The sequence below is a fragment of the Choloepus didactylus genome, chromosome 4 (genome assembly GCF_015220235.1).
Source record: "Choloepus didactylus isolate mChoDid1 chromosome 4, mChoDid1.pri, whole genome shotgun sequence".
Lineage (NCBI taxonomy): Eukaryota > Metazoa > Chordata > Mammalia > Pilosa > Megalonychidae > Choloepus > Choloepus didactylus.
The window spans coordinates 140,379,865-140,393,246 of record NC_051310.1 but is presented as its reverse complement, the minus strand read 5'-3'; positions in this window follow the sequence as shown (position 1 = coordinate 140,393,246).

Here is a 13,382-nt window from a genome sequence, read left to right as displayed (position 1 = left end):
AAGACTGGGACTGTATAACTTGGCAAAAACTGGAGTGGCCAATGACTGTTACTGAATGTACAAATATAAAAACGTTTCTGCATCTGGGAGAACAAATGAATGTCAACCATGCAGAGTATTGAAAAAGGGATGGTATTTGGTAAAAACCATAATCAAAGCAAACTGGAGTCTATGGTCAACATTGTAATATGCTTCCATTATATATAACAAAGGCAAGATACCAAAGCTAAATGTGTATGAGAGGGGGATATAAGGGAGGAATATGGGATTGTTGGTAGTGGTGGTGTTTTCTGTCCTTATTATATTGTATTGCATGACAGTTTCTTTTTCTTTTTATTATCTTTTTTATTATTTGCTAAAAAAACACTTTTTCATAGTAATCAATATGTTCAAATGCTGGCCGTGGTGATAAAAGCACAACTATATGATGTTATCATGAACAACTGACAGTACACTATGGATAATTGTATGGTATGTGAATATACCGCTATAAAATTGTAGGAAAAAATATAAATAGGGGTAAAAGTGTTGGAGAAAACATGGAGAGAGGGATGTACCTATTTACTGTTGATGAGGAGACAGAATGGTATAGACTTTCTGGAGGCCACTGTGGTGGTTCCTCAAGAAGCTAAGTATGTGGGGGCCATAAGGTCCTGCAACCTCATTGTGGGGTATGTACTTGCAAGATCTGAGAGCAGAGACATGAATGGATGTTTGTACACTGGTGTTTATAGAGGCAGTATTCATAATCTGTAATGGGTGGAGGTGGCCTAGGGGTACACTGACTGAGGAACAGACTGGTTAACTGTGGTATGTGCATACAAGGAAATATTGAGCAACTATGAGAAGGAGTGAAACTGTGAGACTCATGAGACATGCAACACAACACAACGAGTGAATGGATCCTGTAGACAGCATTTTGAGAAGTATGCCAGAAACAGAGGCAAACACTATAATGCCTCACCAATGCAGACTAACTACAGAGTGTAAACTCAGAATTGAATCTTAGAGCACAGCCTAACAGGGGAACAATTATTGTAATGGTCCCTAGATTGCAAGCTCTTACAGCAGTCAAATCTATTCCTGAATTGTAATGGCTACCTCCAAACTCTGAGATGCTGATCCCTTTGTGTATGACCTGATTGGTCTCTGGAACATTGGGTATCTGTGTGACACCTGAAACTCAGAGCTAGAGCTTGGCAGATATGAATGTCAGTATTAGCGCATACAGCAACTGTTGAAAAAAAAGCTGAAAAAGAGCCCAGACTTCTGTTAGAGATATGAATGAAGTAGGTCTCGTTAAGACTAGGGCAAATAGGGCTAAAGGGTAAAGGTTGAAACTGACTGAGTGTTGAAACTTCAACTCCCATGTGAGACCAAGGGAAGAGATGTTTATTTGGTGCTGGATCTGTATTTTCTAAACAATATAACTTCTACAGTCAGCTTGTTCAAACACCACAATTACATGGAACTTTGAATAGGAAGTGAGATATGGTAGGTTTGTATAGGTTAGAGTGAAACAGCGACACATCCCAAAGTAATTTGGGCAGAAAATAAAAATATATATGCAGGGTCCCCCTGAGGAGCTGGGGGAAAATGAGGAGGTGTTGGACTTCCTACCTGGATTGTTGCTGATGTTCTCACAAACATTGAGGGCTGACGGCTTGGTATGCCAAACCCTCTGTCTTGGGGCTTGCTCCTATGAAGCTCATTACTGCAAAGGAGAGGCTAAACCTGCTTATAATCATGCCTAAGAGTCTCCCCCTGAGTGCTTCTTTGTTGCTCAGATGTGGCCCTCTCTCTCTAGCTAAGCCATCTGGGTGGGTGAACTCACTGCCCTCCCCCCTACGTGGGACCTGACTCCCAGAGGTGTATATCTCCCTGGGAACACAGGATATGACTCCTGGGGATGAGTCTGAACCTGGCATTGTGGGATTGAGAACATCTTCTTGACCAAAAGGGGGATGTGAAATGAAATTAAATAAAGTTTCAGTGGCTGAGAGATTTCAAAAGAGATCACTCTGATGGACATTCTTACGCACTATATAGCTAATACCTCTTAGGTTTTAATGTACTGGAATAGCTAGAATTAAATACCTGAAACTACCAAACTCCAACCCAGTAGCCTTGACTCTTGAAGATGATTGTATAGCAATATAGTTTACAAGGGGTGACAGTGTGATTGTGAAAATCTTGTGGATCGCACTCCCTTTATTCAGTGTATGGATGGATGAGCAGAAAAATGGGAGCAAAAACTAAATGAAAACTAGGGTGGGATAGGGGGATGATTTGGGTGTTCTTTTTTACTTTGATTTTTTATTCTTATTCTGAATCTTTCTGGTGTAAGGAAAATGTTCAAAATTAGATTAGGGTGATGAAAGCATAATTATATGATGGTACTGTGAACAATTGATTGTACAACATGGATGATTGTATAGTATGTGAATATATCTCAATAAAACTGAATTTAATTAAAAAAAAAGGAAAAAAGAAAAACTTTCAGTAAACCAGGAATAAAAGGGAACTTCCTCAACTTGATAAAAAATGTATATTAAAAAACCTATATTCAACATCATATTTAAAGGTGAGAAACTATATGCTTTCCACACTAAGATCAGGCACAACATAAGGATTTCCCATTTCACCACTCCTATTCAACATTGGACTGGAAGCATTTGCTAATGCGATATGACAAAGAAATAAAAGGTATAAAGAATGGTCACATGAGGCACATGACAACCTATAGAATGGGATAAAATAGTTGAAAATCATATATCTGATTAATGTTTAGAATATATAAAGAACCCCTACAACTCAACAACAAAAAGCTAAAGAACCTGGAAGAGGATTTTGGGAAGACGGCAGAGTACAAGCTCCAGGAATCAGTCCCTTCACCAAAACAACTATTGAATGAACTATTTTGAAACTCTGGAGTTTAGTGGAACCCTGCAGCATCAAGGGAGGAGTGGGAGGAAAAGGCTGGTAAAGTGTGGTAAATACCAGTATGTTTCACCTTCCCTGAAGCAGCTACCATTCCCCTCCCCAGTCTCCTGCAGGCAGCATTGGGGACTGGAGCTCAGGCTCCTGGTGCAGCTTGCTGGTGCCAGGATGGGACATAAGACCCAGTCTTCCAAACTCTGGGGGCTGTGATCTGATCGCTGATCACTGCTTTTTTTTTTTTTAATATGAAAATTTCTTTAATGTTTATCTTTTGGAAATATATTTTTCATTTTATTTTCACAATACAAAAATGTTAAACATCTAAGAATGATCTACCTGAAGCATATTTATTTAGATCCATGAAATTTTGTTATGGTTGTTTATTTCAACAGAGAAGTGCTGGTACATGTTATAGATTTGTCCTTTTTTTTAAATTCAATTTTATTGAGATATAGTCACATACCATACAATCATCCAAAGTGTGCAACCAGTTGTTCAAAAATGCCATTATATAGTGTGCATTCATCATTACAATTAATTTTTGAGCATTTTCATTACCACAAAAAAATAAGAATAAAAATTAAAATTAAAGTGAAAAAGAACACCCAAAACATCCCACTCACCCCCATCCCTCCCTGTTATTCATTTACTTTTTGTTCCCATTTTTCTACACATCTGTCCATACACTGGCTAAAGGGAGTGTGAGCCACAAGGTTTTCAAAATCACACAGTCACACAGTGTAAGCTACATAGTTACAATCATCTTCAAGAATAAAGGCTACTGGGTTGCAGTTCAACAGTTTCAGGTATTTCCTTCTAGCTATTCTAGTACACTAAAAACTAAAAGGGATATCTATATAACACATAAGAATAACCTCCAGAATGTTCTCTCGACTACATTTGAAATCTCTCAGCCACTGAAACTTTGTTTTAATTCTCTTCCCCCTTTTGGTCAAGAAGGCAATGCCTGTACTCTTAACCGCCATGTTAAACTGCTTCCTTATTTAATAAAAAGAGCTGAGAGCTAGCATTTACTAGGCCCTTATTGCATGCCAGGTACTGAGCTAGGTGTGTATATGAGATGGGTTTTATGAATCCCATCTTACTGGTGTGGCAGCCGAGGCTCCAAGACAGTCACGTGCCCCAAATCACACAGGTATTTTAAATTAGTTGCATCTGATTTTGAAGGCTCTGGTCTTAACCACATATGTTATATAGTGTTCATGGTGAAATGAATCCCTCCATGAGGGGGTTCCTGAAAAGCAGGACAATTCACAGAGGTGGAAGTTACCGGTGTGCTAGCCAGCATTCTGGATCTTCACTGCTCTCTTCTGTGCATTTACAGAAAGGTCCCACTTTTCAAAACTGTACAAACAACATTGGAATAACCCTAATTCAAATCCAAAAGTGCCAACAGAAAAATTACACAGAATCCCACCATCCTAAGAAATAAATTGTTTTCACACCTCCTGGTCCCTTTTTTTTTAACTGAGATTGTTCACATACCATACAATTATTCAAAGATCCAAAATGTACAATCAGTTGCCCATGGTGCCATCACACAGCTGTGCATCCATCACCACAATTAATTTTTTTTCAATTTTTAGAACATTTTCACTACTCCAGAAAAGAAATAAAGACAAAGAAAGATAACTCAAATCCTCCCATACTCCTAACCAACCCCTTCCATTATTGATTCGTAGTTTTGTTATAGTACATTTGTTACTGTTGATGAAAAAATGTTAAAATACTACTAACTGTAGTATATAGTTTGCAATAGGTATATTTTTTCCTATATGCCCCTCTATTATTAACTTCTAGTTATAGTGTCACATATTTATTCTAGTTCATGAAAGAGATTTCTAATATTTGTACAGTTAATCATGGACATTGCCCACCACAAGATTCACAGTTTTATACACTCCCATCTTTTAACCTCCAGCTTTCCTTCTGGTGACATACATGACTCTAAGCTTCCCCTTTCTACCACATTCACACACCATTCAGCACTGTTCATTATTCTCACAATAATGTGCTACCGTCACCTCTGTCCATTTCCATACATGTAAGTTCAACCTAGTTGAACATTCTGCTCATAATAAGCAACTGCTTCCCATTCTTTAGCCTTGTTCTATATCCTGGTAACTTATATTCCATGTCTATGAGTTTACATATTATAATTAGTTCATATCAGTGAGACCATGCAATATTTGTCCTTATGTGTGTGACTTATTTCATTCAATATAGTGCCCATAAGGTTTCTTCATCAACCCATTTTTTTAAGATGGTTTTCTTCACACACCATACATTCCATCCTAAGTAAACAATAGATGGCTCCTGTATCGTCATGTATTTATGGATTCACCACCATCACCACTATCTATATAAGGACATCTCCATTTCTTCCAGAGGAAGCAGGAAGAATCAAAGAAGGTAGAGAGACAAAAGAAAGAGAAAAAAAAACAAACATGACAGCTAGGAAGCAACCAAAGGAGAAATAGCATTAAACTAAAGTAGAATTAAGAGTCAGACAACATCACCAATGCCAAGAGTACTGTACCCCTCCCTTATGTCCCCCTCTTACAAACATTTGGCTTTGGTATATTGCCTTTGTTACAGTAAAGGAAGCATAACACACTGTTTCTGTTAATTATACTCTCTAGTTTACATTGATTGTATTTCCCCCAATACCACCCTATTTTTAACACCTTGCAAGGTTGACATTCATTTGTTCTTCCTCATGTAAAAACATATTTGTACCTTTTATCACATCATTGAGCACTCTAGGTTTCCCTGAGTTACACAGTCCCAGTCTTTATCCTTTGTCTTTTATTCTGGTGTCCCACATGGTCCCAACCTTTCTCTTTCAACCATACTCACAGTCATCTTTGTTCAGTGTACTTACATTGCTGTGCTACCATCACCCAAAATTGTGTTCCAAACCTTTCACTCCGGTCTTTTCCTATCTGTCTGTAGTGCTCCCTTTAATATTTCCTGTAGAGCAGGTATCTTGTTCACAAACTCTCATTGTCTGTCAGAGAATGTTTTAAACTCTCCCTCATATTTGTAGGACAGTTTTGCCAGATATAGGATTCTTGGATGGCAGCTTTTCTCATTCAGTATCTTAAATATATCACCCCACTTCCTTCTTGAGTCCATGGTTTCTACTGAGAAATCCACACATAGTTTTATCAAGCTTCCTTTGTATGTGGTGGATCACTTTTCTCTTGCTGTTTTCAGGATGCTCTCTTTGTCTTTGACATTTGATAATCTGATTATTAAGTGTCTTGGCATAGGCCTATTCTGATCTATTCTGTTTGGGCATGCTGCGCTTCTTGGATCTGTAATTTATGTCTTTCATAAGAGATGGGAAATTTTCATTGATTATTTCCTCTGTTATTGCTTCTGCCCCTTTTCCCTTCTCTTTTCCTTCTGGGACACCCATGACACATGCATTCATACGTTTCATACTGTCATTCAATTCCTGGAGATGTGGCTCGTATTTTTCCATTCTTTTCTCTATCTGTTCTTTTGTGTGTAGGATTTCAGGTATCTTGTTCTCCAGTTCCTGAGTGTTTTCTTCTGCCTCTTGGGAGCTACCATTGTGTGTCTCCATTGTGTCTTTCATCTGTGTTGTGCCTTTCATTTCCATAGATTCTGCCAGTTGTTTTTTTGAACTTTTGATTTCTACTTTATATTTGCCCAGTGTTTTCATTATACAATTCATCTCTTTTGCCATATCTTCCCTAAGCTTTTTTAATTGATTTAGCATTAGTTGTTTAAATTCCTGTATCTCAGTGGAAGTTCCTTTGACTAGGCCATAAACTTCCTTTTTCTTAGTGTAGGTTGTAGTTTTCTGTTGTCTAGGCATCTGGTTTCCTTGGTTACCCCAATCAGGTTTTCCCAGACCAGAACAGTCTCTGGTCTCAGAAGGAAGCAATATTCAGTATTGTCACACCCTGTGATGCAAGCTGCTGTGCTTTTCCTAACCTGCCCAGCAGGTGGCACCTGTCACCCTGTTGCTCCTGACGGGTGTAAGGAGGTGTGGCCTGCTTAGTTTCTGTTTTGGCTGTTTTTCCCCCAGGCTCTGGGGTCTGGTTCTGAATGGAAGGCCATTAGTAGAGCTGGGTACCACCTTCTTCTTAGGGAAAGATACACCCCCTATGGAGTTATCTGCATTTAAATAGTTTCTTTGTCTCTCTGACTCTACTATTTTCACCCTTGTCTGGGTCAGAGTGCTGTGAATTGAAAATGGCTGAGGCTTTCGCCACTGAGCTACTCGGGATGAGAGAGAGAAAAAGGGATAGAAAGCCCCCTTTCAGGGCCTGGCATGACCCCCCCCCCAGTTTCACCCATTGGCCAGAGATAGCACCTGGTTCTCTGAGCTCCCCCTCTCGAGACAGAGAAGTCTCCTGTCTTTTTTTTTTTTTTTCTCTTGAATAAATTTTTTTTTATTTTATTGAGATATATTCACATACCACACAGTCATACAAAACAAATCGTACTTTCGATTGTTTACAGTACCATTACATAGTTGTACATTCATCACCTAAATCAATCCCTGACACCTTCATTAGCACACACACAAAAATAACAAGAATAATAATTAGAGTGAAAAAGAGCAATTGAAGTAAAAAAGAACACTGGGTACCTTTGTCTGTTTGTTTCCTTCCCCTATTTTTCTACTCATCCATCCATAAACTAGAAAAAGTGGAGTGTGGTCCTTATGGCTTTCCCAATCCCATTGTCACCCCTCATAAGCTACATTTTTATACAATTGTCTTCGAGATTCATGGGTTCTGGGTTGTAGTTTGATAGTTTCAGGTATCCACCACCAGCTACCCCAATTCTTTAGAACCTAAAAAGAGTTGTCTAAAGTGTGCGTAAGAGTGCCCACCAGAGTGACCTCTCGGCTCGTTTTGGAATCTCTCTGCCACTGAAGCTTATTTCATTTCCTTTCACATCCCCCTTTTGGTCAAGAAGATGTTCTCCATCCCACGATGCCGGGTCTACATTCCTCCCCGGGAGTCATATTCCACGTTGCCGGGGAGATTCACTCCCCTGGGTGTCTGATCCCACGTAGGGGGGAGGGCAGTGATTTCACCTTTCAAGTTGGCTTAGCCAGAGAGAGAGGGCCACATCTGAGCAACAAAGAGGCATTTGGGAGGAGGCTCTTAGGCACAACCATAGGGAGGCCTAGCCTCTCCTTTGCAGCAACCATCTTCCCAAGGGTAAAACTTATGGTAGAGGGCTCAACCCATCAAACCACCAGTCCCCTATGTCTGTGGTCATGTTAGCAACCATGGAGGTGGGGTAGGCGAATACCCCTGCATTCTCCACAGGCTTCTCAAGGGGGCACTACATCTTTTTTTTTTCCTTGTTTTTCTTTTTTCTTTTTTTTTTTTTTTAACTTTCCCTTCTTTTTTAAATCAACTGTATGAAAAAAAAGTTAAAAAGAAAACAAACATACAATAAAAGAACATTTCAAAGAGACCATAGCAAGGGAGTAAGAAAAAGACAACTAACCTAAGATAACTGCTTAACTTCCAACATGTTCCTACTTTACCCCAAGAAAGTTACCTAATATAGCAACATTTCTGTGAACTTGTTCCTACTATATCCATCAGAAATTAACAGACCATAGTCATTTCTGGGCATCCCCAGAACGTTAAATAGCTTATCTGTTCTTCTTGGATTATTGTTCCCCCTTCCTTAATTGCTCTCAACTGCTAGTTCCCCTACATTCTACATTATAAACCATTTGTTTTACATTTTTCAAAGTTCACATTAGTGGTAGCATATAATATTTCTTTTTGTGCCTGGCTTATTTCGCTCAGCATTATGTCTTCAAGGGTCATCCATGTTGTCATATGTTTCACGAGATCGTTCCTTCTTACTGCCGCGTAGTATTCCATTGTGTGTATATACCACATTTTATTTATCCACTCATCTGTTGAAGGACATTTGGGTTGTTTCCATCTCTTGGCAATTGTGAATAATGCTGCTATGAACATTGGCGTGCAGATATCTGTTCGTGTCACTGCTTTCCGATCTTCCGGGTATATACCGAGAAGTGCAATCGCTGGATCGAATGGTAGCTCTATATCTAGTTTTCTAAGGAACTGCCAGACTGGCTTCCAGAGTGGCTGAACCATTATACAGTCCCACCAACAATGAATAAGAGTTCCAATTTCTCCACATCCCCTCCAGCATTTGTAGTTTCCTGTTTGCTTAATGGCAGCCATTCTAACCGGTGTTAGATAGTATCTCATTGTGGTCTTAATTTGCATCTCTCTAATAGCTAGTGAAGCTGAACATTTTTTCATGTGTTTCTTGGCCATTTGTATTTCCTCTTCAGAGAACTGTCTTTTCATATCTTTTGCCCATTTTATAATTGGGCCGACTGTACTATTGTCATTGAGTTGTAGGATTTCTTTGTATATGCAAGATATCAGTCTTTTGTCAGATACATGGTTTCCAAAAATTTTTTCCCCATTGAGTTGGCTGCCTCTTTACCTTTTTGAGAAATTCCTTTGAGGTGCAGAAACTTCTAAGCTTGAGGAGTTCCCATTTATCTATTTTCTCTTTTGTTGCTTGTGCTTTGGGTGTAAAGTCTAGGAAGTGGCCGCCTAATACAAGGTCTTGAAGATGTTTTCCTACATTATCTTCTAGGAGTTTTATGGTACTTTCTTTTATATTGAGATCTTTGGTCCATTTTGAGTTAATTTTTGTGTAGGGGGTGAGGTAGGGGTCCTCTTTCATTCTTTTGGATATGGATATCCAACTCTCCCAGCCCCATTTGTTGAAAAGACCATTATGACTCAGTTCAGTGACTTTGGGGGCCTTATCAAAGATCAGTCGGCCATAGATCTGAGGGTCTATCTCTGAATTCTCAATTCGATTCCATTGATCTATATGTCTATCTTTGTGCCAGTACCATGCTGTTTTGGCAACTGTGGCTTTATAATAAGCTTCAAAGTCAGGGAGTGTAAGTCCTCCCACTTCGTTTTTCTTTTTTAGAGTGTCTTTAGCAATTCGAGGCATCTTCCCTTTCCAAATAAATTTGATAACTAGCTTTTCCAAGTCTGCAAAGTAGGTTGTTGGAATTTTGATTGGGATTGCATTGAATCTGTAGATGAGTTTGGGTAGAATTGACATCTTAATGACATTTAGCCTTCCTATCCATGAACATGGAATATTTTTCCATCTTTTAAGGTCCCCTTCTATTTCTTTTAGTAGAGTTATGTAGTTTTCTTTGTATAGGTCTTTTACATCTTTGGTTAAGTTTATTCCTAGGTACTTGATTTTTTTAGTTGCTATTGAAAATGGTATCTTTTTCTTGAGTGTCTCTTCAGTTTGTTCATTTCTAGCATATAGAAACATTACTGACTTATGTGCATTAATCTTGTATCCCGCTACTTTGCTAAATTTGTTTATTAGCTCTAGTAGCTGTATCGTCGATTTCTCAGGGTTTTCTAGATATAAGATCATATCGTCTGCAAACAATGACAGTTTTACTTCTTCTTTTCCAATTTGGATGCCTTTTATTTCTTTGTCTTGCCGGATTGCCCTGGCAAGCACTTCCAGGACAATGTTGAATAACAGTGGTGACAGCGGGCATCCTTGTCTTGTTCCTGATCTTAGAGGGAAGGCTTTCAGTCTCTCACCATTGAGTACTATGCTGGCTGTGGGTTTTTCATATATGCTCTTTATCATGTTGAGGAAGTTTCCTTCAATTCCTACCTTTTGAAGTGCTTTTATCAAAAAGGGATGTTGGTCTCTGGCTAAGCCAACTTGAAAGGTGAAATCACTGCCCTCCCCCCTACGTGGGATCAGACACCCAGGGAAGTGAATCTCCCTGGCAACGTGGAATATGACTCCCGGGAGGAATGTAGACCCGGCATCGTGGGATGGAGAACATCTTCTTGACCAAAAGGGGGATGTGAAAGGAAATGAAATAAGCTTCAGTGGCAGAGAGATTCCAAAACGAGCCGAGAGATCACTCTGGTGGGCACTCTTACGCACACTTTAGACAACCCTTTTTAGGTTCTAAAGAATTTGGGTAGCTGGTGGTGGATACCTGAAACTATTAAACTACAACCCAGAACCCATGAATCTCGAAGACAGTTGTATAAAAATGTAGCTTATGAGGGGTGACAGTGGGATTGGGAATGCCATAAGGACCAAACTCCACTTTGTCTAGTTTATGGATGGATGTGTAGAAAAGTAGGGGAAGCAAACAAACAGACAAAGGTACCCAGTGTTCTTTTTTACTTCAATTGCTCTTTTTCACTCTAATTATTATTCTTGTTATTTTTGTGTGTGTGCTAATGAAGGTGTCAGGGATTGATTTAGGTGATGAATGTACAACTATATAATGGTACTGTAAACAATCGAAAGTACAATTTGTTTTGTATGAAAAAAAAAAAGGGATGTTGGATTTTGTCAAATGCTTTTTCAGCATCTATTGAGATGATCAATTGATTTTTCCCTTTTGACTTGTTAATGTGTTGTAATACATTGATTGATTTTCTTATGTTGAACCATCCTTGCATGCCTGGAATGAACCCCACTTGGTCATGGTGTATGATTTTTTTAATGTATTTTTGGATTCGATTTGCAAGTATTTTGTTGAGGATTTTTGCATCTATATTCATTAGGGAGATTGGCCGGTAGTTTTCCTTTTTTGTAGCATCTTTGCCTGGTTTGGTATTAGATTGATGTTAGCTTCATAAAATGAGTTAGGTAGTGTTCCATTTTCTTCAATGTTTTGAAAGAGTTTGAGTAAGATTGGTGTCAGTTCTTTCTGGAAAGTTTGGTAGAATTCCCCTGTGAAGCCATCTGGCCCTGGGCATTTATTTGTGGGAAGATTTTTGATGACTGATTGGATCTCTTGCTTGTGATGGGTTGGTTGAGGTCCTCTATTTCTTCTCTGGTCAGTCTAGGTTGTTCATATGTTTCCAGGAAATTGTCCATTTCTTCTACATTGTCCAGTTTGTTGCCATACAGTTGTTCATAATATCCTCTTATAATTTTTTTAATTTCTTCAGGATCTGCAGTTATGTCACCTTTTTCATTCATTATTTTGTTTATATGGGTCTTCTCTCTTTTTGATTTTGTCAGTCTAGCTAGGGGCTTGTCAATCTTGTTGATCTTCTCAAAGAACCAATGTGCCGGTCTGAATGTATTGTGTCCCCCAAATGCCATTATCTTTGTGGTCTTGTGGGACAGACGTTTTGGTGCTGGTTAGATTTGCTTGGAATGTGCCCCACCCAGCTGTGGGTGGTGACTTCGGTGGGATACTCCTATGGAGGTGTGACCCCACCCATTCAGGGTGGGCCTTGATCAGTGGAGCCATATAAAACATGCTGACTCAAAGAGACTGAACGGAGTGCAGCTGTGAGTGATGTTCTGAAGAAGAGCAAGCTTGCTAGAGAGGAATGTCCTGGGAGGAAGCCAATTTGAAACCAGAACTTTGGAGCAGACGCCAGCCACGTGCCTTCCCAGCTAACAGAGGTTTTCCGGACACCATTTGCCATCCTCCAGTGAAGGTACTTGATTACTGATGTGTTACCTTGGACACTTTATGGCCTTAAGACTGTAACTGTATAGCCAAATAAACCCCCTTTTTATAAAAGCCAGTCCATCTCTGGTGTTTTGCATTCTGCAGCATTAGCAAACTAAAACAACCAACTTTTGGTGATATTTATCCTCTGTATTGTTTTTTTGTTCTCTATGTCATTTATTTCTGCTTTAATCCTTGTTTTCTTTTCTTCTACTTGGTTTAGGATTGGTTTGCTGTTCTTTCTAGCTTCTTCAGTTGATCCATTAGTTCTTTGATTTTGGCTCTTTTTCCTTTTTAATATATGCATTTAGTGCTATAAATTTCCCCCTTAGCACTGCTTTTGCTGCATCCCATAGGTTTTGGTATGTTGTGTTCTCATTTTCATTCGTCTCTATATTTAGCAATTTCTCTTGCTATTTCTTCTTTAACCCACTGATTGTTTAGGAGTGTGTTGTTTAACCTCCAGGTATTTGTGAATTTTCTAAGTCTCTGATGGTTATTGACTTCTAATTGTATTCCATTGTGGTCAGAGAATGTGCTTTGAATAATTTAAATCTTTTTAAATTTATTGAGGCTTGTTTTATGACCCAGCATATGATCTATTCTGGAGAAAGTTCCATGAGCACTAGAAAAGTATGTGTATCCTGGTGATTTGGGATGTAATGTCCTGTAGATGTCTGTTAAATCTAATTCATTTATCAGATTGTTTAGGTTTTCAATTTCCTTATTGGTCTTCTGTCTGGTTGATCTATCTATAGGAGAGAGTGATGTGTTGAAGTCTCCCACAATTATTGTGGAAACCTCAATTGCTTCCTTTAGTTTTGCCAGTGTTTCTCTCATGTATTTTGTGGCACCTTGATTGGGTGCATAGACATTT